Here is a 25,918-nt window from a genome sequence, read left to right on the forward strand (position 1 = left end):
GAGTTAGATCTGAAACAGAAAAGGTCAGGGAACAGGAGAGTCACAAGGTCAGGGAACAGGAGAGTTAGATCTGAAACAGACAAGGTCAGGGAACAGGAGAGTTAGATCTGAAACAGACAAGGTCAGGGAACAGGAGAGTTAGACCTGAAACAGACAAGGTCAGGGAACAGGAGAGTTAGATCTGAAACAGACAAGGTCAGGGAACAGGAGAGTTACAAGGTCAGGGAACAGGAGAGTTACAAGGTCAGGGAACAGGAGAGTTACAAGGTCAGGGAACAGGAGAGTTACAAGGTCAGGGAACAGGAGAGTTACAAGGTCAGGGAACAGGAGAGTTAGATCTGAAACTGACAAACGTCAGGGAACAGGAGAGTCACAAGGTCAGGGAACAGGAGAGTTAGATCTGAAACAGACAAGGTCAGGGAACAGGAGAGTTACAAGGTCAGGGAACAGGAGAGTTACAAGGTCAGGGAACAGGAGAGTTACAAGGTCAGGGAACAGGAGAGTTACAAGGTCAGGGAACAGGAGAGTCACAAGGTCAGGGAACAGGAGAGTTACAAGGTCAGGGAACAGGAGAGTTAGATCTGAAACAGACAAGGTCAGGGAACAGGAGAGTTACAAGGTCAGGGAACAGGAGAGTTACAAGGTCAGGGAACAGGAGAGTTACAAGGTCAGGGAACAGGAGAGTTACAAGGTCAGGGAACAGGAGAGTTACAAGGTCAGGGAACAGGAGAGTTAGACCTGAAACAGACAAGGTCAGGGAACAGGAGAGTTAGATCTGAAACAGACAAGGTCAGGGAACAGGAGAGTTACAAGGTCAGGGAACAGGAGAGTTAGATCTGAAACACACAAGGTCAGGGAACAGGAGAGTCACAAGGTCAGGGAACAGGAGAGTTAGATCTGAAACAGACAAGGTCAGGGAACAGGAGAGTTAGATCTGAAACAGACAAGGTCAGGGAACAGGAGAGTCACAAGGTCAGGGAACAGGAGAGTTACAAGGTCAGGGAACAGGAGAGTTAGATCTGAAACACACAAGGTCAGGGAACAGGAGAGTCACAAGGTCAGGGAACAGGAGAGTTAGATCTGAAACAGACAAGGTCAGGGAACAGGAGAGTTAGATCTGAAACAGACAAGGTCAGGGAACAGGAGAGTCACAAGGTCAGGGAACAGGAGAGTTACAAGGTCAGGGAACAGGAGAGTTAGATCTGAAACAGACAAGGTCAGGGAACAGGAGAGTCACAAGGTCAGGGAACAGGAGAGTTAGATCTGAAACAGACAAGGTCAGGGAACAGGAGAGTTACAAGGTCAGGGAACAGGAGAGTTACAAGGTCAGGGAACAGGAGAGTTAAGATCTGAAACAGACAAGGTCAGGGAACAGGAAAGTCACAAGGTCAGGGAACAGGAGAGTCACAAGGTCAGGGAACAGGAGAGTTACAAGGTCAGGGAACAGGAGAGTTAGATCTGAAACAGACAAGGTCAGGGAACAGGAGAGTCACAAGGTCAGGGAACAGGAGAGTTAGATCTGAAACAGACAAGGTCAGGGAACAGGAGAGTTACAAGGTCAGGGAACAGGAGAGTTACAAGGTCAGGGAACAGGAGAGTCACAAGGTCAGGGAACAGGAGAGTTACAAGGTCAGGGAACAGGAGAGTTAGATCTGAAACAGACAAGGTCAGGGAACAGGAGAGTTAGATCTGAAACAGACAAGGTCAGGGAACAGGAGAGTTACAAGGTCAGGGAACAGGAGAGTTACAAAGTCAGGGAACAGGAGAGTTACAAGGTCAGGGAACAGGAGAGTTACAAAGTCAGGGAACAGGAGAGTTACAAGGTCAGGGAACAGGAGAGTTACAAAGTCAGGGAACAGGAGAGTTACAAGGTCAGGGAACAGGAGAGTTACAAGGTCAGGGAACAGGAGAGTTAGATCTGAAACAGACAAAGTCAGGGAACAGGAGAGTCACAAGGTCAGGGAACAGGAGAGTTAGATCTGAAACAGACAAGGTCAGGGAACAGGAGAGTTAGACCTGAAACAGACAAGGTCAGGGAACAGGAGAGTTACAAGGTCAGGGAACAGGAGAGTTACAAGGTCAGGGAACAGGAGAGTTACAAGGTCAGGGAACAGGAGAGTTACAAGGTCAGGGAACAGGAGAGTTACAAGGTCAGGGAACAGGAGAGTTACAAGGTCAGGGAACAGGAGAGTTACAAGGTCAGGGAACAGGAGAGTTACAAGGTCAGGGAACAGGAGAGTTAGATCTGAAACAGACAAGGTCAGGGAACAGGAGAGTTAGACCTGAAACAGACAAGGTCAGGGAACAGGAGAGTCACAAGGTCAGGGAACAGGAGAGTTACAAGGTCAGGGAACAGGAGAGTTACAAGGTCAGGGAACAGGAGAGTTAGATCTGAAACAGACAAGGTCAGGGAACAGGAGAGTTAGATCTGAAACAGACAAGGTCAGGGAACAGGAGAGTTACAAGGTCAGGAGAGTTACAGGGTCAGGGAACAGGAGAGTTACAAGGTCAGGGAACAGGGGAGTTACAAGGTCAGGGAACAGGAGAGTTACAAGGTCAGGGAACAGGAGAGTTACAAGGTCAGGGAACAGGAGAGTTACAAGGTCAGGGGAGTTACAAGGACAGGAGAGTTACAAGGTCAGGGAACAGGGGAGTTACAGGCTGAGATACCACCTAACCAACAGTGTAGGCTGGGCTGGGCTGAGATATCACCTAACCAACAGTGTAGGCTGGGCTGCTGTGGGACAGAGTGGAGGAGGGCTCTGATAGCCAGTGCACTACCTTGTACACAAAGCCTGAAGTTAGTGCTTTAAAGTCAGTGGTCTGTAGAAGTAATGGGTCAATATTAGGAGACTGAGGCTACATGATCCTTCTAACAGAGAGTCATACCGCCATCTGATGGCTAAACAAACACCAAGCTGAGGGTGGTGTGTGAACTGGGAACAAAACAACAGGGTTGAAAGAGATCTGTCCAGTTTGTGAACCTACGCCTCCCCTACTGGACAAAACGCAGAACAGCCACAGCAGAACCAGGAAGTGAAAAGGAGTCGTCTCGACATACTGCAGGATGGAGCAAATAGGGCTATGAACGGTCAAACTTTTAAACCAAATTGGGAACCATAACGCTGAGAAAAATTCCTAACCAATAAAAAAAACACAATTAAAATCACAGTGCAGTTATCACAAAACCTTATTTTCGGTGTTGAGGCCAAACTAGACGGTCGGCTGTAGAGGCCTGGGGAAGTCATTTAAATGAAGATGTTTGGATGTACGAGGCTCGACTTCTCCGCTGTTTTGGTGCCCTGGCTACCATATGAAGCAAACCCGTGGACGTGGCCAGAAACTGTTTGTGACTGTGTGAGAGTGAATCATCTCACCTCATCTCAATATCCTAGCGAGACATTGCAAGATACAGCTTTTCAATGCTGATACAGTCAGAACCGTGCACTAGGCCTGTCTGACGACCTGCCAGTATTGAGAGGCCTAGTGCACGGTTCTGACTGTCTGCCAGTACTGATAGAGAGGCCTCGTGCACGGTTCTGACTGTCTGCCAGTACTGATAGAGAGGTCTAGTGCACGGTTCTGACTGTCTGCTGACCTGTCAGTACTGATAGAGAGGTCTAGTGCACGGTTCTGACTGTCTGCTGACCTGTCAGTACTGATAGAGGCCTAGTGCACGGTTCTGACTGTCTACCAGTACTGATAGAGAGGCCTAGTGCACGGTTCTGACTGTCTGCCAGTACTGTTAGAGAGGTCTAGTGCACACGGTTCTGACTGTCTACTGACCTGCCAGTACTGATAGAGGTCTAGTGCACGGTTCTGACTGTCTGCCAGTACTGATAGAGAGGCCTAGTGCACGGTTCTGACTGTCTACTGACCTGCCAGTACTGATAGAGAGGCCTAGTGCACGGTTCTGACTGTCTGCTGACCTGTCAGTACTGATAGAGAGGCCTAGTGCACGGTTCTGACTGTCTACTGACCTGTCAGTACTGATAGAGAGGCCTAGTGCACGGTTCTGACTGTCTGCTGACCTGTCAGTACTGATAGAGAGGCCTAGTGCACGGTTCTGACTGTCTGCTGACCTGTCAGTACTGATAGAGAGGCCTAGTGCACGGTTCTGACTGTCTACTGACCTGCCAGTACTGATAGAGAGGCCTAGTGCACGGTTCTGACTGTCTGCTGACCTACCAGTACTGATAGAGAGGCCTAGTGCACGGTTCTGACTGTCTACTGACCTGCCAGTACTGATAGAGAGGCCTAGTGCACGGTTCTGACTGTCTGCTGACCTGTCAGTACTGATAGAGAGGCCTAGTGCACAGTTCTGACTGTCTGCTGACCTGCCAGTACTGATAGAGAGGCCTAGTGCACGGTTCTGACTGTCTACTGACCTGCCAGTACTGATAGAGAGGCCTAGTGCACGGTTCTGACTGTCTGCCAGTACTGATAGAGGCCTAGTGCACGGTTCTGACTGTCTACTGACCTGTCAGTACTGATAGAGGCCTAGTGCACGGTTCTGACTGTCTACTGACCTGCCAGTACTGATAGAGAGGCCTAGTGCACGGTTCTGACTGTCTGCCAGTACTGATAGAGGCCTAGTGCACGGTTCTGACTGTCTACTGACCTGCCAGTACTGTGCCCCTCACCTCGCTATGAAAGACGCAAGTGTTTTTGTTCTCGGAAGTACGGCAAACTAATCAGTCTCCTCCGTTCCAAAAACATTGAATCTTCCGAGTCAATTCCTTGCGGAATCAAAATGTTGACAAATCAGAAACGTGCTAGGAGTCGAGGAACCATGACAACACTTTGAGAGGTTAAATGAGAAGGAAATGCAGACTTGGTGAGGCACAGTAACAGAGGTACAGGAATGCTTCCCCATCTGAAAAGGCACCGCGTGAGACCGAAACCATTACTGACCACAGCTGCCTTGTCAATTCACATGGACATTTTGATTTGCATTTTAAATGGAAAAAAAACATGATCAGTTTAAACGTTCTGATTTAGTTTCTTTTCCATTTGTCCCATAAGCCACACCAACTCAACGACCTCGCCCAGGGAAAGCCTCACCACCGGCTGCAACACCACACGCGAAAGGTACAAACACAAAGACGGGAAAGGCCATAAAGACAGACGATTTGGTTGAGTATCTATAACCGACTATTCCTTTATGGGCATTCAGAGCCACAGAAACACAGCTGTGGCAGGTAGTCTGATTACACTCACTCTGCTTTCCATAACAGACAAGTAGTATTGTTAATGAATCATTTGTTTGACTTTTCCTCTGAACTCCAGGCAGTGAACGGTGCTGAGGGCTCACCACACAGTGACAGCAACCTAGTAAACACAGTCCACATGGTGGCCAAAGAGGAACGCAAGTGTCACAGCCACACTTTGGTTTACCAGAACTGTGTTTCAGCAGGAAACGAACTTCAGTTAACCTCTACTTCCTAATGTGACTGGGATCCTCTTCTGATGTCATACCGTGTGAGATCCCCGGGGTTACGACAGCAAACACATCCAAAATCAACTAACAATGAGCTATAACCCTAACCTAGCCCAGAGAGGCTATTGCCCTAGCCCAGAGAGGCTATTAGCCTAGCCCAGAGAGGCTATAGACCTAGCCCAGAGAGGCTATTAGCCTAGCCCAGAGAGGCTATTAGCCTAGCCCAGAGAGGCTATTAGCCTAGCCCAGAGAGGCTATTAGCCTAGCCCAGAGAGGCTATAGACCTAGCCCAGAGAGGCTATTAGCCTAGCCCAGAGAGGCTGTTAGCCTAGCCCAGAGAGGCTGTTAGCCTAGCCCAGAGAGGCTGTTAGCCTAGCCCAGAGAGGCTATTAGCCTAGCCCAGAGAAGCTATAGACCTAACCTAGCCCAGAGAGGCTATTGCCCTAGCCCAGAGAGGCTATAGCCCTAGCCCAGAGAGGCTATAGCCCTAGCCCAGAGAGGCTATAGCCCTAGCCCAGAGAGGCTATTAGCCTAGCCCAGAGAGGCTATTAGCCTAGCCCAGTAGCCTAGCCCAGTAGCCTAGCCCAGAGAGGCTATTAGCCTAGCCCAGAGAGGCTATTAGCCTAGCCCAGTAGCCTAGCCCAGAGAGGCTATTAGCCTAGCCCAGAGAGGCTATTAGCCTAGCCCAGTAGCCTAGCCCAGAGAGGCTATTAGCCTAGCCCAGAGAGGCTATTAGCCTAGCCCAGAGAGGCTATTAGCCTAGCCCAGAGAGGCTATTAGCCTAGCCCAGAAGGGCTATGGACCTAGCCCAGAGAGGCTGTAGACCTAGCCCAAAGAGGTTATTAGCCTAGCCCAGAGAAGCTATTAGCCTAGCCCAGAGAAGCTATAGACCTAACCTAGCCCAGAGGCTATAGACCTAGCCCAGAGAGGCTATTGCCCTCGCCCAGAGAGGCTATAGACCTAACCTAGCCCAGAGAGGCTATAGACCTAACCTAGCCCAGAGAGGCTATTAGCCTAGCCCAGAGGCTATAAACCTAACCTAGCCCAGAGAGGCTATAGACCTAACCTAGCCCAGATAGGCTATTAGCCTAGCCCAGAGGCTATAGACCTAACCTAGCCCAGAGAGGCTATAGACCTAACCTAGCCCAGAGAGGCATGAAGGGTTTTATAGGGCTCACCCTACTTTATAGGGCTCACCCTACTTTAGACTGGAGTGGAGGATATCACCATGTGGCCTGAACAACAGGGCCTTAACTGGTGTTATCTCTCTGTAATATAGGCCTAGGCTACCTCACCCTACATTAGACTGGAGTGGAGATAGCACCATGTGGCCTGAACAACAGGGCCTTAACTGGTGTTATCTCTCTGTAATATAGGCCTAGGCTACCTCACCCTACATTAGACTGGAGTGGAGATATCATCATGTGGCCTGAACAACAGGGCCTTGACTGGTGTTATCCATGCCTTTGTCACTTCTAGGTTAGACTACTGCAATGCTCTACTTTCCAGCTACTAAATAAACTTCAGTTAGTGCTAAATACGGCTGCTAGAATCCTGACTAGAACCAAAAAATGTGATCATATTACTCCAGTGTTAGTCTCTCTACACTGGCTTCCTGTCAAAGCAAGGGCTGATTTGAAGGTTTTACTGCTAACCTACAAAGCATTACATGGGCTTGCTCCTACCTATCTCTCTGATTTGGTCCTGCCGTACATACCTACACGTACGCTACGGTCACAAGACGCAGGCCTCCTAATTGTCCCTAGAATTTCTAAGCAAACAGCTGGAGCTCCATGTTTATGGAACGGTCTGCCTACCCATGTGAGAGACGCAGACTCGGTCTCAACCTTTAAGTCTTTACTGAAGACTCGTCTCTTCAGTGGGTCATATGATTGAGTGTAGTCTGGCCCAGGAGTGTGAAGGTGAACGGAAAGGTTCTGGAGCAACGAACCGACCTTGCTGTCTCTGTCTGGTGCTGTTGACCCAGGTCTAAATCAGAACCTGATTAGAGGGGAATCACCCACCTGGTGTCCCAGGTCTAAATCAGGCCCTGATTAGAGGGGAATCACCCACCTGGTGTCCCAGGTCTAAATCAGAACCTGATTAGAGGGGAATCACCCCCTGGTGTCCCAGGTCTAAATCAGAACCTGATTAGAGGGGAATCACCCACCTGGTGTCCCAGGTCTAAATCAGTGACTCAGAGGGGAATCACCCACCTGGTGTCCCAGGTCTAAATCAGTGACTCAGAGGGGAATCACCCACCTGGTGTCCCAGGTCTAAATCAGTGACTCAGAGGGGAATCACCCACCTGGTGTCCCAGGTCTAAATCAGAACCTGATTAGAGGGGAATCACCCACCTGGTGTCCCAGGTCTAAATCAGTGACTCAGAGGGGAATCACCCACCTGGTGTCCCAGGTCTAAATCAGTCCCTGATTAGAGGGGAATCACCCACCTGGTGTCCCAGGTCTAAATCAGTCCCTGATTAGAGGGGAATCACCCCCCTGGTGTCCCAGGTCTAAATCAGTCCCTGATTAGAGGGGAATCACCCACCTGGTGTCCCAGGTCTAAATCAGTCCCTGATTAGAGGGGAATCACCCCCCTGGTGTCCCAGGTCTAAATCAGTCCCTGATTAGAGGGGAATCACCCCCCTGGTGTCCCAGGTCTAAATCAGTCCCTGATTAGAGGGGAATCACCCACCTGGTGTCCCAGGTCTAAATCAGTCCCTGATTAGAGGGGAATCACCCCCCTGGTGTCCCAGGTCTAAATCAGTCCCTGATTAGAGGGGAATCACCCCCCTGGTGTCCCAGGTCTAAATCAGAACCTGATTAGAGGGGAATCACCCACCTGGTGTCCCAGGTCTAAATCAGAACCTGATTAGAGGGGAATCACCCACCTGGTGTCCCAGGTCTAAATCAGAACCTGATTAGAGGGGAATCACCCACCTGGTGTCCCAGGTCTAAATCAGTGACTCAGAGGGGAATCACCCACCTGGTGTCCCAGGTCTAAATCAGTGACTCAGAGGGGAATCACCCACCTGGTGTCCCAGGTCTAAATCAGAACCTGATTAGAGGGGAATCACCCACCTGGTGACCCAGGTCTAAATCAGAACCTGATAAGAGGGGAATCACCCACCTGGTGTCCCAGGTCTAAATCAGAACCTGATAAGAGGGGAATCACCCCCCTGGTGTCCCAGGTCTAAATCAGAACCTGATTAGAGGGGAATCACCCACCTGGTGTCCCAGGTCTAAATCAGTGACTCAGAGGGGAATCACCCACCTGGTGTCCCAGGTCTAAATCAGTGACTCAGAGGGGAATCACCCACCTGGTGTCCCAGGTCTAAATCAGTGACTCAGAGGGGAATCACCCACCTGGTGTCCCAGGTCTAAATCAGTGACTCAGAGGGGAATCACCCACCTGGTGTCCCAGGTCTAAATCAGTGACTCAGAGGGGAATCACCCACCTGGTGTCCCAGGTCTAAATCAGAACCTGATTAGAGGGGAATCACCCACCTGGTGTCCCAGGTCTAAATCAGTGACTCAGAGGGGAATCACCCACCTGGTGTCCCAGGTCTAAATCAGAACCTGATAACAGGGGAATCACCCACCTGGTGACCCAGGTCTAAATCAGTGACTCAGAGGGGAATCACCCCCCTGGTGTCCCAGGTCTAAATCAGTCCCTGATTAGAGGGGAATCACCCACCTGGTGTCCCAGGTCTAAATCAGAACCTGATAAGAGGGGAATCACCCACCTGGTGTCCCAGGTCTAAATCAGGCCCTGATTAGAGGGGAATCACCCACCTGGTGTCCCAGGTCTAAATCAGTGACTCAGAGGGGAATCACCCACCTGGTGTCCCAGGTCTAAATCAGTGACTCAGAGGGGAATCACCCACCTGGTGTCCCAGGTCTAAATCAGAACCTGATTAGAGGGGAATCACCCACCTGGTGTCCCAGGTCTAAATCAGTGACTCAGAGGGGAATCACCCACCTGGTGTCCCAGGTCTAAATCAGTCCCTGATTAGAGGGGAATCACCCACCTGGTGTCCCAGGTCTAAATCAGTCCCTGATTAGAGGGGAATCACCCACCTGGTGACCCAGGTCTAAATCAGAACCTGATTAGAGGGGAATCACCCACCTGGTGTCCCAGGTCTAAATCAGAACCTGATTAGAGGGGAATCACCCCCCTGGTGTCCCAGGTCTAAATCAGTCCCTGATTAGAGGGGAATCACCCACCTGGTGACCCAGGTCTAAATCAGTGACTCAGAGGGGAATCACCCCCCTGGTGTCCCAGGTCTAAATCAGTGACTCAGAGGGGAATCACCCACCTGGTGTCCCAGGTCTAAATCAGTGACTCAGAGGGGAATCACCCACCTGGTGTCCCAGGTCTAAATCAGTGACTCAGAGGGGAATCACCCACCTGGTGTCCCAGGTCTAAATCAGTCCCTGATTAGAGGGGAATCACCCACCTGGTGTCCCAGGTCTAAATCAGTCCCTGATTAGAGGGGAATCACCCACCTGGTGACCCAGGTCTAAATCAGTGACTCAGAGGGGAATCACCCCCCTGGTGTCCCAGGTCTAAATCAGAACCTGATTAGAGGGGAATCACCCCCCTGGTGTCCCAGGTCTAAATCAGTCCCTGATTAGAGGGGAATCACCCACCTGGTGACCCAGGTCTAAATCAGTGACTCAGAGGGGAATCACCCACCTGGTGTCCCAGGTCTAAATCAGTGACTCAGAGGGGAATCACCCACCTGGTGTCCCAGGTCTAAATCAGTGACTCAGAGGGGAATCACCCACCTGGTGTCCCAGGTCTAAATCAGAACCTGATTAGAGGGGAATCACCCACCTGGTGTCCCAGGTCTAAATCAGTCCCTGATTAGAGGGGAATCACCCACCTGGTGTCCCAGGTCTAAATCAGAACCTGATTAGAGGGGAAATCACCCACCTGGTGTCCCAGGTCTAAATCAGAACCTGATTAGAGGGGAATCACCCACCTGGTGTCCCAGGGCTAAACCAGGCCCTGATTAGAGGGGAAATCACCCACCTGGTGTCCCAGGTCTAAATCAGAACCTGATTAGAGGGGAATCACCCACCTGGTGTCCCAGGTCTAAATCAGTGACTCAGAGGGGAATCACCCACCTGGTGTCCCAGGTCTAAATCAGAACCTGATTAGAGGGGAATCACCCACCTGGTGTCCCAGGTCTAAATCAGTGACTCAGAGGGGAATCACCCACCTGGTGTCCCAGGTCTAAATCAGTGACTCAGAGGGGAATCACCCACCTGGTGTCCCAGGTCTAAATCAGAACCTGATTAGAGGGGAATCACCCACCTGGTGTCCCAGGTCTAAATCAGTGACTCAGAGGGGAATCACCCACCTGGTGTCCCAGGTCTAAATCAGGCCCTGATTAGAGGGGGAATCACCCACCTGGTGTCCCAGGTCTAAATCAGAACCTGATTAGAGGGGAATCACCCACCTGGTGTCCCAGGTCTAAATCAGTGACTCAGAGGGGAATCACCCACCTGGTGTCCCAGGTCTAAATCAGTGACTCAGAGGGGAATCACCCACCTGGTGTCCCAGGTCTAAATCAGAACCTGATTAGAGGGGAATCACCCACCTGGTGTCCCAGGTCTAAATCAGTGACTCAGAGGGGAATCACCCACCTGGTGTCCCAGGTCTAAATCAGTGACTCAGAGGGGAATCACCCACCTGGTGTCCCAGGTCTAAATCAGAACCTGATTAGAGGGGAATCACCCACCTGGTGACCCAGGTCTAAATCAGTGACTCAGAGGGGAATCACCCACCTGGTGTCCCAGGTCTAAATCAGAACCTGATTAGAGGGGAATCACCCACCTGGTGTCCCAGGTCTAAATCAGTGACTCAGAGGGGAATCACCCACCTGGTGTCCCAGGTCTAAATCAGTGACTCAGAGGGGAATCACCCACCTGGTGTCCCAGGTCTAAATCAGTGACTCAGAGGGGAATCACCCACCTGGTGTCCCAGGTCTAAATCAGTGACTCAGAGGGGGAATCACCCACCTGGTGTCCCAGGTCTAAATCAGTCCCTGATTAGAGGGGAATCACCCACCTGGTGACCCAGGTCTAAATCAGTGACTCAGAGGGGAATCACCCCTGGTGTCCCAGGTCTAAATCAGAACCTGATTAGAGGGGAATCACCCCCTGGTGTCCCAGGTCTAAATCAGTCCCTGATTAGAGGGGAATCACCCACCTGGTGACCCAGGTCTAAATCAGTGACTCAGAGGGGAATCACCCACCTGGTGTCCCAGGTCTAAATCAGTGACTCAGAGGGGAATCACCCACCTGGTGTCCCAGGTCTAAATCAGTGACTCAGAGGGAATCACCCACCTGGTGTCCCAGGTCTAAATCAGAACCTGATTAGAGGGGAATCACCCACCTGGTGACCCAGGTCTAAATCAGAACCTGATTAGAGGGGAATCACCCACCTGGTGTCCCAGGGCTAAACCAGGCCCTGATTAGGGGAAATCACCCACCTGGTGTCCCAGGTCTAAATCAGAACCTGATTAGAGGGGAATCACCCACCTGGTGTCCCAGGTCTAAATCAGTGACTCAGAGGGGAATCACCCACCTGGTGTCCCAGGTCTAAATCAGAACCTGATTAGAGGGGAATCACCCACCTGGTGTCCCAGGTCTAAATCAGTGACTCAGAGGGGAATCACCCACCTGGTGTCCCAGGTCTAAATCAGTGACTCAGAGGGGAATCACCCACCTGGTGTCCCAGGTCTAAATCAGAACCTGATTAGAGGGGAATCACCCACCTGGTGTCCCAGGTCTAAATCAGTGACTCAGAGGGGAATCACCCACCTGGTGTCCCAGGTCTAAATCAGTGACTCAGAGGGGAATCACCCACCTGGTGTCCCAGGTCTAAATAAGAACCCGATTAGAGGGGAATCACCCACCTGGTGTCCCAGGTCTAAATCAGAACCTGATTAGAGGGGAATCACCCACCTGGTGTCCCAGGTCTAAATCAGAACCTGATTAGAGGGAATCACCCACCTGGTGTCCCAGGTCTAAATCAGTCCCTGATTACAGGGGAATCACCCACCTGGTGTCCCAGGTCTAAATCAGGCCCTGATTAGAGGGGAATCACCCACCTGGTGTCCCAGGTCTAAATCAGAACCTGATTAGAGGGGAATCACCCACCTGGTGTCCCAGGTCTAAATCAGAACCTGATTAGAGGGGAATCACCCCCTGGTGTCCCAGGTCTAAATCAGTCCCTGATTAGAGGGGAATCACCCACCTGGTGACCCAGGTCTAAATCAGTGACTCAGAGGGGAATCACCCCCCTGGTGTCCCAGGTCTAAATCAGTGACTCAGAGGGGAATCACCCACCTGGTGTCCCAGGTCTAAATCAGTGACTCAGAGGGGAATCACCCACCTGGTGTCCCAGGTCTAAATCAGTGACTCAGAGGGGAATCACCCACCTGGTGTCCCAGGTCTAAATCAGTCCCTGATTAGAGGGGAATCACCCACCTGGTGTCCCAGGTCTAAATCAGTCCCTGATTAGAGGGGAATCACCCACCTGGTGACCCAGGTCTAAATCAGTGACTCAGAGGGGAATCACCCCCCTGGTGTCCCAGGTCTAAATCAGAACCTGATTAGAGGGGAATCACCCCCCTGGTGTCCCAGGTCTAAATCAGTCCCTGATTAGAGGGGAATCACCCACCTGGTGACCCAGGTCTAAATCAGTGACTCAGAGGGGAATCACCCACCTGGTGTCCCAGGTCTAAATCAGTGACTCAGAGGGGAATCACCCACCTGGTGTCCCAGGTCTAAATCAGTGACTCAGAGGGGAATCACCCACCTGGTGTCCCAGGTCTAAATCAGAACCTGATTAGAGGGGAATCACCCACCTGGTGTCCCAGGTCTAAATCAGTCCCTGATTAGAGGGGAATCACCCACCTGGTGTCCCAGGTCTAAATCAGAACCTGATTAGAGGGGAAATCACCCACCTGGTGTCCCAGGTCTAAATCAGAACCTGATTAGAGGGGAATCACCCACCTGGTGTCCCAGGGCTAAACCAGGCCCTGATTAGAGGGAAATCACCCACCTGGTGTCCCAGGTCTAAATCAGAACCTGATTAGAGGGGAATCACCCACCTGGTGTCCCAGGTCTAAATCAGTGACTCAGAGGGGAATCACCCACCTGGTGTCCCAGGTCTAAATCAGAACCTGATTAGAGGGGAATCACCCACCTGGTGTCCCAGGTCTAAATCAGTGACTCAGAGGGGAATCACCCACCTGGTGTCCCAGGTCTAAATCAGTGACTCAGAGGGGAATCACCCACCTGGTGTCCCAGGTCTAAATCAGAACCTGATTAGAGGGGAATCACCCACCTGGTGTCCCAGGTCTAAATCAGTGACTCAGAGGGGAATCACCCACCTGGTGTCCCAGGTCTAAATCAGGCCCTGATTAGAGGGGAATCACCCACCTGGTGTCCCAGGTCTAAATCAGAACCTGATTAGAGGGGAATCACCCACCTGGTGTCCCAGGTCTAAATCAGTGACTCAGAGGGGAATCACCCACCTGGTGTCCCAGGTCTAAATCAGTGACTCAGAGGGGAATCACCCACCTGGTGTCCCAGGTCTAAATCAGAACCTGATTAGAGGGGAATCACCCACCTGGTGTCCCAGGTCTAAATCAGTGACTCAGAGGGGAATCACCCACCTGGTGTCCCAGGTCTAAATCAGTGACTCAGAGGGGAATCACCCACCTGGTGTCCCAGGTCTAAATCAGAACCTGATTAGAGGGGAATCACCCACCTGGTGACCCAGGTCTAAATCAGTGACTCAGAGGGAATCACCCACCTGGTGTCCCAGGTCTAAATCAGAACCTGATTAGAGGGGAATCACCCACCTGGTGACCCAGGTCTAAATCAGTGACTCAGAGGGGAATCACCCCCCTGGTGTCCCAGGTCTAAATCAGTGACTCAGAGGGGAATCACCCACCTGGTGTCCCAGGTCTAAATCAGTGACTCAGAGGGGAATCACCCACCTGGTGTCCCAGGTCTAAATCAGTGACTCAGAGGGGAATCACCCACCTGGTGTCCCAGGTCTAAATCAGTCCCTGATTAGAGGGGAATCACCCACCTGGTGACCCAGGTCTAAATCAGTGACTCAGAGGGGAATCACCCCCTGGTGTCCCAGGTCTAAATCAGAACCTGATTAGGGGGAATCACCCCCTGGTGTCCCAGGTCTAAATCAGTCCCTGATTAGAGGGGAATCACCCACCTGGTGTCCCAGGTCTAAATCAGTGACTCAGAGGGGAATCACCCACCTGGTGTCCCAGGTCTAAATCAGTGACTCAGAGGGGAATCACCCACCTGGTGTCCCAGGTCTAAATCAGAGGGGGAATCACCCACCTGGTGTCCCAGGTCTAAATCAGAACCTGATTAGAGGGGAATCACCCACCTGGTGACCCAGGTCTAAATCAGAACCTGATTAGAGGGGAATCACCCACCTGGTGTCCCAGGGCTAAACCAGGCCCTGATTAGAGGGGAAATCACCCACCTGGTGTCCCAGGTCTAAATCAGAACCTGATTAGAGGGGAATCACCCACCTGGTGTCCCAGGTCTAAATCAGTGACTCAGAGGGGAATCACCCACCTGGTGTCCCAGGTCTAAATCAGAACCTGATTAGAGGGGAATCACCACCTGGTGTCCCAGGTCTAAATCAGTGACTCAGAGGGGAATCACCCACCTGGTGTCCCAGGTCTAAATCAGTGACTCAGAGGGGAATCACCCACCTGGTGTCCCAGGTCTAAATCAGAACCTGATTAGAGGGGAATCACCCACCTGGTGTCCCAGGTCTAAATCAGTGACTCAGAGGGGAATCACCCACCTGGTGTCCCAGGTCTAAATCAGTGACTCAGAGGGGAATCACCCACCTGGTGTCCCAGGTCTAAATCAGAACCTGATTAGAGGGGAATCACCCACCTGGTGTCCCAGGTCTAAATCAGAACCTGATTAGAGGGGAATCACCCACCTGGTGTCCCAGGTCTAAATCAGAACCTGATTAGAGGGGAATCACCCACCTGGTGTCCCAGGTCTAAATCAGTCCCTGATTAGAGGGGAATCACCCACCTGGTGTCCCAGGTCTAAATCAGGCCCTGATTAGAGGGGAATCACCCACCTGGTGTCCCAGGTCTAAATCAGAACCTGATTAGAGGGGAATCACCCACCTGGTGTCCCAGGTCTAAATCAGAACCTGATTAGAGGGGAATCACCCACCTGGTGTCCCAGGTCTAAATCAGTGACTCAGAGGGGAATCACCCACCTGGTGTCCCAGGTCTAAATCAGAACCTGATTAGAGGGGAATCACCCACCTGGTGTCCCAGGTCTAAATCAGTGACTCAGAGGGGAATCACCCACCTGGTGTCCCAGGTCTAAATCAGTGACTCAGAGGGGAATCACCCACCTGGTGTCCCAGGTCTAAATCAGTGACTCAGAGGGGAATCACCCACCTGGTGTCCCAGGTCTAAATCAGTGACTCAGAGGGGAATCACCCACCTGGTGTCCCAGGTCTAAATCAGTCCCTGATTAGAGGGGAATCACCCACCTGGTGTCCCAGGTCTAAATCAGTGACTCAGAGGGGAATCACCCCCCTGGTGTCCCAGGTCTAAATCAGAACCTGATTAGAGGGGAATCACCCCCCTGGTGTCCCAGGTCTAAATCAGTCCCTGATTAGAGGGGAATCACCCACCTGGTGACCCAGGTCTAAATCAGTGACTCAGAGGGGAATCACCCACCTGGTGTCCCAGGTCTAAATCAGTGACTCAGAGGGGAATCACCCACCTGGTGTCCCAGGTCTAAATCAGTGACTCAGAGGGGAATCACCCACCTGGTGTCCCAGGTCTAAATCAGAACCTGATTAGAGGGGAATCACCCACCTGGTGACCCAGGTCTAAATCAGAACCTGATTAGAGGGGAATCACCCACCTGGTGTCCCAGGGCTAAACCAGGCCCTGATTAGAGGGGAAATCACCCACCTGGTGTCCCAGGTCTAAATCAGAACCTGATTAGAGGGGAATCACCCACCTGGTGTCCCAGGTCTAAATCAGTGACTCAGAGGGGAATCACCCACCTGGTGTCCCAGGTCTAAATCAGAACCTGATTAGAGGGGAATCACCCACCTGGTGTCCCAGGTCTAAATCAGTGACTCAGAGGGGAATCACCCACCTGGTGTCCCAGGTCTAAATCAGTGACTCAGAGGGGAATCACCCACCTGGTGTCCCAGGTCTAAATCAGAACCTGATTAGAGGGGAATCACCCACCTGGTGTCCCAGGTCTAAATCAGTGACTCAGAGGGGAATCACCCACCTGGTGTCCCAGGTCTAAATCAGTGACTCAGAGGGGAATCACCCACCTGGTGTCCCAGGTCTAAATCAGAACCTGATTAGAGGGGAATCACCCACCTGGTGTCCCAGGTCTAAATCAGAACCTGATTAGAGGGGAATCACCCACCTGGTGTCCCAGGTCTAAATCAGAACCTGATTAGAGGGGAATCACCCACCTGGTGTCCCAGGTCTAAATCAGTCCCTGATTACAGGGGAATCACCCACCTGGTGTCCCAGGTCTAAATCAGGCCCTGATTAGAGGGGAATCACCCACCTGGTGTCCCAGGTCTAAATCAGAACCTGATTAGAGGGGAATCACCCACCTGGTGTCCCAGGTCTAAATCAGAACCTGATTAGAGGGGAATCACCCACCTGGTGTCCCAGGTCATCTGGTGTCCCAGAGGCATCTCATCTACAGTCAAGACTAGCTAACTTGGAGAGAGAGAGAGAGAGAGAGAGAGAGAGAGAGAGAGAGAGAGAGAGAGAGAGAGAGAGAGAGAGAGAGAGAGAGAGAGAGAGAGAGAGAGAGAGAGAGAGAGAGAGAGAGAGAGAGAGAGAGAGAGAGAGAGAGAGAGAGAGAGAGAGAGAGAGAGAGAGAGAGAGAGAGAGAGAGAGAGAGAGAGAGAGAGAGAGAGAGAGAGAGAGAGAGAGAGAGAGAGAGAGAGAGAGAGAGAGAGAGAGAGAGAGAGAGAGAGAGAGAGAGAGAGAGAGAGAGAGAGAGAGAGAGAGAGAGAGAGAGAGAGAGAGAGAGAGAGAGAGAGAGAGAGAGAGAGAGAGAGAGAGAGAGAGAGAGAGAGAGAGAGAGAGAGAGAGAGAGAGAGAGAGAGAGAGAGAGAGGCATCTCATCTACAGTCAAGACTAGCTAACTTGGAGAGAGAGAGAGAGAGAGAGAGAGAGGCATCTCATCTACAGTCAAGACTAGCTAACTTGGAGCGAGAGCGAGCGAGAGCGAGCGAGAGCGAGCGAGATAGAGAGAGATAGAGAGAGATAGAGAGAGATAGAGAGAGAGAGAGAGAGAGAGAGAGATAGAGAGAGATAGAGAGAGATAGAGAGAGATAGAGAGAGCGAGAGGCATCTCAGCTAGAGTCAAGTCTATCTGACTGGTAGCAGTTACAATGTTATTTATCACCACATAACAGTGCCTGTCTTTACTGGAGTAGCCTGGAGAAGCGAGCCAGTTATAGCAAGCTAGGGTAATTGAAGATACATGCTGTGCTTTTTCCCCAAACCCATCCAGATACAACAGCCTCCCTGTTGGGGGCTCCTTGTCACCTACAACCCCATTCAGATACAACAACCTCCCCGTTGGGGGCTCCTTGTCACCTACAACCCCATTCAGATACAACAACCTCCCCGTTGGGGGCTCCTTGTCACCTACAACCCCATTCAGATACAACAGCCTCCCTGTTGGGGGCTCCTTGTCACCTACAACCCCATTCAGATACAACAGCCTCCCTGTTGGGGGCTCCTCGTCACCTACAACCCCATTCAGATACAACAGCCTCCCCGTTGGGGGCTCCTTGTCACCTACAACCCCATTCAGATACAACAGCCTCCCTGTTGGGGGCTCCTTGTCACCTACAACCCCATTCAGATACAACAGCCTCCCTGTTGGGGGCTCCTTGTCACCTACAACCCCATTCAGATACAACAACCTCCCCGTTGGGGGCTCCTTGTCACCTACAACCCCATTCAGATACAACAGCCTCCCTGTTGGGGGCTCCTTGTCACCTACAACCCCATTCAGATACAACAGCCTCCCCGTTGGTGTCTCCTTGTCACCTCCAACCCCATTCAGATACAACAGCCTCCCCGTTGGGGGCTCCTTGTCACCTACAACCCCATTCAGATACAACAGCCTCCCCGTTGGTGTCTCCTTGTCACCTACAACCCCATTCAGATACAACAGCCTCCCTGTTGGGGGCTCCTTGTCACCTACAACCCCATTCAGATACAACAACCTCCCCGTTGGGGGCTCCTCGTCACCTACAACCCCATTCAGATACAACAGCCTCCCCGTTGGGGGCTCCTTGTCACCTACAACCCCATTCAGATACAACAACCTCCCCGTTGGGGGCTCCTTGTCACCTACAACCCCATTCAGATACAACAGCCTCCCCGTTGGGGGCTCCTTGTCACCTACAACCCCATTCAGATACAACAGCCTCCCCGTTGGGGGCTCCTTGTCACCTACAACCCCATTCAGATACAACAACCTCCCCGTTGGGGGCTCCTTGTCACCTACAACCCCATTCAGATATAACAACCTCCCCGTTGGGGGCTCCTTGTCACCTACAACCCCATTCAGATACAACAGCCTCCCCGTTGGGGGCTCCTTGTCACCTACAACCCCATTCAGATACAACAACCTCCCCGTTGGGGGCTCCTTGTCACCTACAACCCCATTCAGATACAACAACCTCCCCGTTGTGGCTCCCTGTCACCTACAACCCCATTCAGATACAACAGCCTCCGTGTTGGGGGCTCCTTGTCACCTACAACCCCATCCAGATACAACAACCTCCCCGTTGGGGGCTCCTTGTCACCTACAACCCCATTCAGATACAACAGCCTCCCCGTTGGGGGCTCCTTGTCACCTACAACCCCATCCAGATACAACAACCTCCCCGTTGGGGGCTCCTTGTCACCTACAACCCCATTCAGATACAACAGCCTCCCCTTTGGGGACTCCTTGTCACCTACAACCCCATTCAGATACAACAACCTCCCCGTTGGGGGCTCCTTGTCACCTACAACCCCATTCAGATACAACAGCCTCCGTGTTGGGGGCTCCTTGTCACCTACAACCCCATCCAGATACAACAACCTCCCCGTTGGGGGCTCCTTGTCACCTACAACCCCATCCAGATACAACAACCTCCCCGTTGGGGGCTCCTTGTCACCTACAACCCCATTCAGATACAACAGCCTCCCCTTTGGGGACTCCTTGTCACCTACAACCCCATTCAGATACAACAACCTCCCCGTTGGGGGCTCCTTGTCACCTACAACCCCATTCAGATACAACAGCCTCCGTGTTGGGGGCTCCTTGTCACCTACAACCCCATCCAGATACAACAACCTCCCCGTTGGGGGCTCCTTGTCACCTACAACCCCATTCAGATACAACAGCCTCCCTGTTGGGGGCTCCTTGTCACCTACAACCCCATTCAGATACAACAACCTCCCCGTTGGGGGCTCCTTGTCACCTACAACCTCATTCAGATACAACAGCCTCCCCGTTGGGGGCTCCTTGTCACCTACAACCCCATCCAGATACAACAGCCTCCCCGTTGGGGGCTCCTTGTCACCTACAACCCCATTCAGATACAACAACCTCCCCGTTGGGGGCTCCTTGTCACCTACAACCCCATTCAGATACAACAGCCTCCCCTTTGGGGACTCCTTGTCACCTACAACCCCATTCAGATACAACAACCTCCCCGTTGGGGGCTCCTTGTCACCTACAACCCCATTCAGATACAACAGCCTCCCCGTTGGGGGCTCCTTGTCACCTACAACCCCATTCAGATACAACAGCCTCCCTGTTGGTGTCTCCTTGTCACCTACAACCCCATTCAGATACAACAACCTCCCCGTTGGGGGCTCCTTGTCACCTACAACCCCATTCAGATACAACAGCCTCCCTGTTGGGGGCTCCTTGTCACCTACAACCCCATTCAGATACAACAGCCTCCCCGTTGGGGGCTCCTTGTCACCTACAACCCCATTCAGATACAACAGCCTCCCCGTTGGGGGCTCCTTGTCACCTACAACCCCATCCAGATACAACAACCTCCCCGTTGGGGGCTCCTTGTCACCTACAACCCCATTCAGATACAACAGCCTCCCCTTTGGGGACTCCTTGTCACCTACAACCCCATTCAGATACAACAACCTCCCCGTTGGGGGCTCCTTGTCACCTACAACCCCATTCAGATACAACAGCCTCCCCGTTGGGGGCTCCTTGTCACCTACAACCCCATTCAGATACAACAGCCTCCCCGTTGGGGGCTCCTTGTCACCTACAACGCCATTCAGATACTACAGCCTCCCCGTTGGTGTCTCCTTGTCACCTACAACCCCATTCAGATACAACAGCCTCCCCGTTGGGGGCTCCTTGTCACCTACAACCCCATTCAGATACAACAGCCTCCCAGTTGGTGGCTCCTTGTCACCTACAACCCCATTCAGATACAACAGCCTCCCCGTTGGGGGCTCCTTGTCACCTACAACCCCATTCAGATACAACAGCCTCCCTGTTGGGGGCTCCTTGTCACCTACAACCCCATTCAGATACAACAACCTCCCCGTTGGGGGCTCCTTGTCACCTACAACCCCATTCAGATACAACAGCCTCCCCGTTGGGGGCTCCTTGTCACCTACAACCCCATTCAGATACAACAGCCTCCCCGTTGGGGGCTCCTTGTCACCTCCAACCCCATTCAGATACAACAGCCTCCCCGTTGGGGGCTCCTTGTCACCTCCAACCCCATTCAGATACAACAGCCTCCCTGTTGGGGGCTCCTTGTCACCTACAACCCCATTCAGATACAACAACCTCCCCGTTGGGGGCTCCTTGTCACCTACAACCCCATTCAGATACAACAGCCTCCCCGTTGGGGGCTCCCTGTCACCTACAACCCCATTCAGATACAACAGCCTCCCCGTTGGGGGCTCCTTGTCACCCACAACCCCATTCAGATACAACAGCCTCCCTGTTGGTGTCTCCTTGTCACCTACAACCCCATTCAGATACAACAGCCTCCCTGTTGGGGGCTCCTTGTCACCTACAACCCCATTCAGATACAACAGCCTCCCTGTTGGGGGCTCCTTGTCACCTACAACCCCATTCAGATACAACAGCCTCCCTGTTGGGGGCTCCTTGTCACCTACAACCCCATTCAGATACAACAGCCTCCCCCGTTGGGGGTTCCTCGTCACCTACTCCTCATTTCACCAACTTCATTGGGTAATTTAGCATTTCATTACGTAACCCTCAGTCTACATGTTACACATTGAGCCTCTGTTCGGTTGGCCAACAAACAACAAGCTAAGTTACACATGAAGTCTCCCGGACACATGTAGTAAAAAGCACATTGAAAAGTTAGTCGTTTTATAAATGAAGCATTTTAAATGTCCTTCTATGCCACAATGTCACATGGATTATATTATTTTTCCATTTAGAAAAAGCCTGTGTTTTAAAATAGTCTCACAAGTATTCGAATATTAAAAACGTTTGTTTGGATATGTGAATATGGTAATAACCATGCAGATCCCTTTAGCACACCCCCACAGATCACAATTTGTCCAGTTTATCATCTCGTTCCCCAGAATGCCCCTCACATCTCCTGCGTTAGAAAGTAGGAGAGAACATGAAACCACTGCTGTGGTAAACCCAGTGATGCTTGGGAAGGAAATGAAGATGAACACAGGGTGTGGTCCAACAGCCAGAGCTCACGCGTTTGTGAAATAACTAAAGAAGTAAAGAGACCACTGATAAGGCGCCTGGAAAATCATCATTGCTAACGGCTCCACAAAGTGTAGAAACGGCTCCACAAAGTGTAGAAACGGCTCCACAAAGTGTAGACGCACGCGCACGCGCACACGCACACGCACACGCACACACACACACACACACACACACACACACACACACACACACACACACACACACACACACACACACACACACTCCTGTGCCGTTTCCGAAAGTTGTAGGAAAATACAAAATCACTGATGCATTTTGGTCATGTGGTATTGATTAACTTATCAAATTATCAGATTAATTTATCAAATTATCAGATTAATTTATCAAATTATCAGATTAACTTGGTCAAATTATAAAATGTTCCAGTAAGTTCAATACATTTAGTTGATGTCCTACTGAGTTCAATACGTTTAGTTGATACTAAGTTCAATACATTTAGTTGATGTCCTACTGAGTTCAATACATTTAGTTGATGTCCTACTAAGTTCAATACATTTAGTTGATGTCCTACTCAGTTCAATACATTTAGTTGATGTCCTACTAAGTTCAATACATTTAGTTGATGTCCTACTCAGTTCAATACATTTAGTTGATGTCCTACTCAGTTCAATACATTTAGTTGATGTCCTACTAAGTTCAATACATTAATTTGATGCCCTACTAAGTTCAATACATTTAGTTGATGTCCTACTAAGTTCAATACATTAATTTGATGCCCTACTAAGTTCAATACATTTAGTTGATGTCCTACTAAGTTCAATACATTTAGTTGATGTCCTACTCAGTTCAATACATTTAGTTGATGTCCTACTAAGTTCAATACATTTAGTTGATGTCCTACTCAGTTCAATACATTTAGTTGATGTCCTACTAAGTTCAATACATTAATTTGATGCCCTACTAAGTTCAATACATTTAGTTGATGTCCTACTAAGTTCAATACATTAATTTGATGCCCTACTAAGTTCAATACATTTAGTTGATGTCCTACTAAGTTCAATACATTAATTTGATGCCCTACTAAGTTCAATATATTTAGTTGATGTCCTACTAAGTTCAATACATTTAGTTGATGTCCTACTAAGTTCAATACATTTAGTTGATGTCCTACTAAGTTCAATACATTTTTGAATATTGTTGAATTGCGTTTTAATGTCTGGATTGTGTGGTTCCGTTCTGTGTTCTCCACAACAGACCTTCTAGGACCCTGCTGATAGAGAAGTGCTGATTCGTTGCTCTTTACACAGAACAGCGTGACCTGACCATGCTACTTCCCTATGACCTTGTCCAAGAGCAGCTTAACCTCATTATGACCACCTATATTTATTCTCACTAATCAACACGAGGCTGAAACAAAAAACAGTGAACGTGTGGCGGTGATAAAACGCTCGATGGGGACAGATGTTTTCCTCCGGGTCACAATGCAGGAGGACGACAGCTCGTTTCAGCCTCCAACAACGGCCTCGGAAAACGGTCCATCTTTCAAACGTTGGAGGGCCTCCCGGGCCCCCTCTGTCATGCAGTGATATCCTGACTGGCTGAGGCGGTTAGAGAGAGAGAGAGACAGGCTGCAGGTGCTTCCTGTGGGGCTGAGGGAAGAGCTAGAGCATTATGGGGGAGAGGGGAAAGACCTCAGGCTTCCTCTGGCCTGCGGATTGAAGAGGGTGAGCCACAGAACACCCAGCCTGGCACCATTGTGCTCAACCCCCCCACACCCCGGGACACTGGCTGTGCACGACAACGAGACAAACCAGCCGCTCGGTCACTGCCATCCAGAACCAGGGAATAACTAATAGAATGTAAATGTAGACCGGTGGAGCGCCCTGCACTGACTGACCCAGATATAGCCTTGGCTCCTGACTGCTCGCCAACTGTGATTTGTGAACAAGGACCGTTGTGACAGAGCATGACGCCACTAGCAACAGTCTGTCCAAGTTATCGACAATCTAAATGGGTTTTATAAATTAGGCTCCAGAATCCTGCATCGATGTCCTGATGTTGATTCAGAGACATGTGACTCTCTCCACTAGGAAATGGTCATTCTCCTGCATCGATGTCCTGATGTTGATTCAGAGACATGTGACTCTCTCCACTAGGAAATGGTCATTCTCCTGCATCGATGCTGATTCCCAGAGACATGTGACTCTCTCCACTAGGAAATGGTCATTCTCCTGCATCGATGTCCTGATGTTGATTCAGAGAGATGTGACTCTCTCCACTAGGAAATGGTCATTCTCCTGCATCGATGCTGATTCAGAGACATGTGACTCTCTCCACTAGGAAATGGTCATTCTCCTGCATCGATGCTGATTCAGAGACATGTGACTCTCTCCACTAGGAAATGGTCATTCTCCTGCATCGATGTTGATTCCCAGAGACATGTGACTCTCTCCACTAGGAAATGGTCATTCTCCTGTATCGATGTTGATTCCCAGAGACATGTGACTCTCTCCACTAGGAAATGGTCATTCTCCTGCATCGATGTTGATTCAGAGACATGTGACTCTCTCCACTAGGAAATGGTCATTCTCCTGTATCGATGTCCTGATGTTGATTCAGAGACATGTGACTCTCTCCACTAGGAAATGGTCATTCTCCTGCATCGATGTCCTGATGTTGATTCAGAGACATGTGACTCTCTCCACTAGGAAATGGTCACTCTCCTGCATCGATGTCCTGATGTTGATTCAGAGACATGTGACTCTCTCCACTAGGAAATGGTCATTCTCCTGCATCGATGTCCTGATGTTGATTCAGAGACATGTGACTCTCTCCACTAGGAAATGGTCATTCTCCTGCATCGATGTCCTGATGTTGATTCAGAGACATGTGACTCTCTCCACTAGGAAATGGTCATTCTCCTGTATCGATGTCCTGATGTTGATTCAGAGACATGTGACTCTCTCCACTAGGAAATGGTCATTCTCCTGCATCGATGCTGATTCAGAGACATGTGACTCTCTCCACTAGGAAATGGTCATTCTCCTGCATCGATGTTGATTCAGAGACATGTGACTCTCTCCACTAGGAAATGGTCATTCTCCTGCATCGATGTCCTGATGTTGATTCAGAGAGATGTGACTCTCTCCACTAGGAAATGGTCATTCTCCTGTATCGATGCTGATTCAGAGACATGTGACTCGCTCCACTAGGAAATGGTCACTCTCCTGCATCGATGCTGATTCAGAGACATGTGACTCTCTCCACTAGGAAATGGTCATTCTCCTGCATCGATGTCCTGATGTTGATTCCCAGAGACATGTGACTCGCTCCACTAGGAAATGGTCATTCTCCTGCATCGATGTCCTGATGTTGATTCCCAGAGACATGTGACTCTCTCCACTAGGAAATGGTCATTCTCCTGCATCGATGTTGATTCAGAGACATGTGACTCTCTCCACTAGGAAATGGTCATTCTCCTGTATCGATGCTGATTCCCAGAGACATGTGACTCGCTCCACTAGGAAATGGTCATTCTCCTGTATCGATGTTGATTCAGAGACATGTGACTCGCTCCACTAGGAAATGGTCACTCTCCTGTATCGATGTTGATTCAGAGACATGTGACTCGCTCCACTAGGAAATGGTCATTCTCCTGCATCGATGTCCTGATGTTGATTCA

At 50.7% G+C, this 25,918-nt stretch overlaps 1 protein-coding gene and 1 long non-coding RNA gene across 5 annotated transcripts in view; both read right to left on the reverse strand.

Moving 5' to 3' along the window:
• LOC127929293 (exocyst complex component 6-like) overlaps positions 1 to 25,918 on the reverse strand; it is a gene marked incomplete at its 3' end in the record, with an annotated part of 56,690 nt that overhangs the window by 7,801 nt on the left and 22,971 nt on the right. The window lies entirely within an intron of this gene.
• LOC127929299 (uncharacterized) lies at positions 9,058 to 16,044 on the reverse strand. Of its 4 annotated transcripts, none has more exons than XR_008134333.1 (4): positions 15,979 to 16,044; positions 12,897 to 12,994; positions 9,854 to 9,951; positions 9,058 to 9,522 (listed from the first exon to the last, which is right to left on the reverse strand). It is a non-coding gene; the product is annotated as an uncharacterized LOC127929299 (long non-coding RNA). The 4 variants fall into 4 exon arrangements; XR_008134332.1 differs by lacking the exon at positions 15,979 to 16,044 and adding an exon at positions 14,512 to 14,582; XR_008134331.1 differs by lacking the exon at positions 15,979 to 16,044 and having other exon boundaries at positions 12,897 to 13,294.

The sequence above is a fragment of the Oncorhynchus keta genome, unplaced genomic scaffold (assembly GCF_023373465.1).
Source record: "Oncorhynchus keta strain PuntledgeMale-10-30-2019 unplaced genomic scaffold, Oket_V2 Un_scaffold_6334_pilon_pilon, whole genome shotgun sequence".
Lineage (NCBI taxonomy): Eukaryota > Metazoa > Chordata > Actinopteri > Salmoniformes > Salmonidae > Oncorhynchus > Oncorhynchus keta.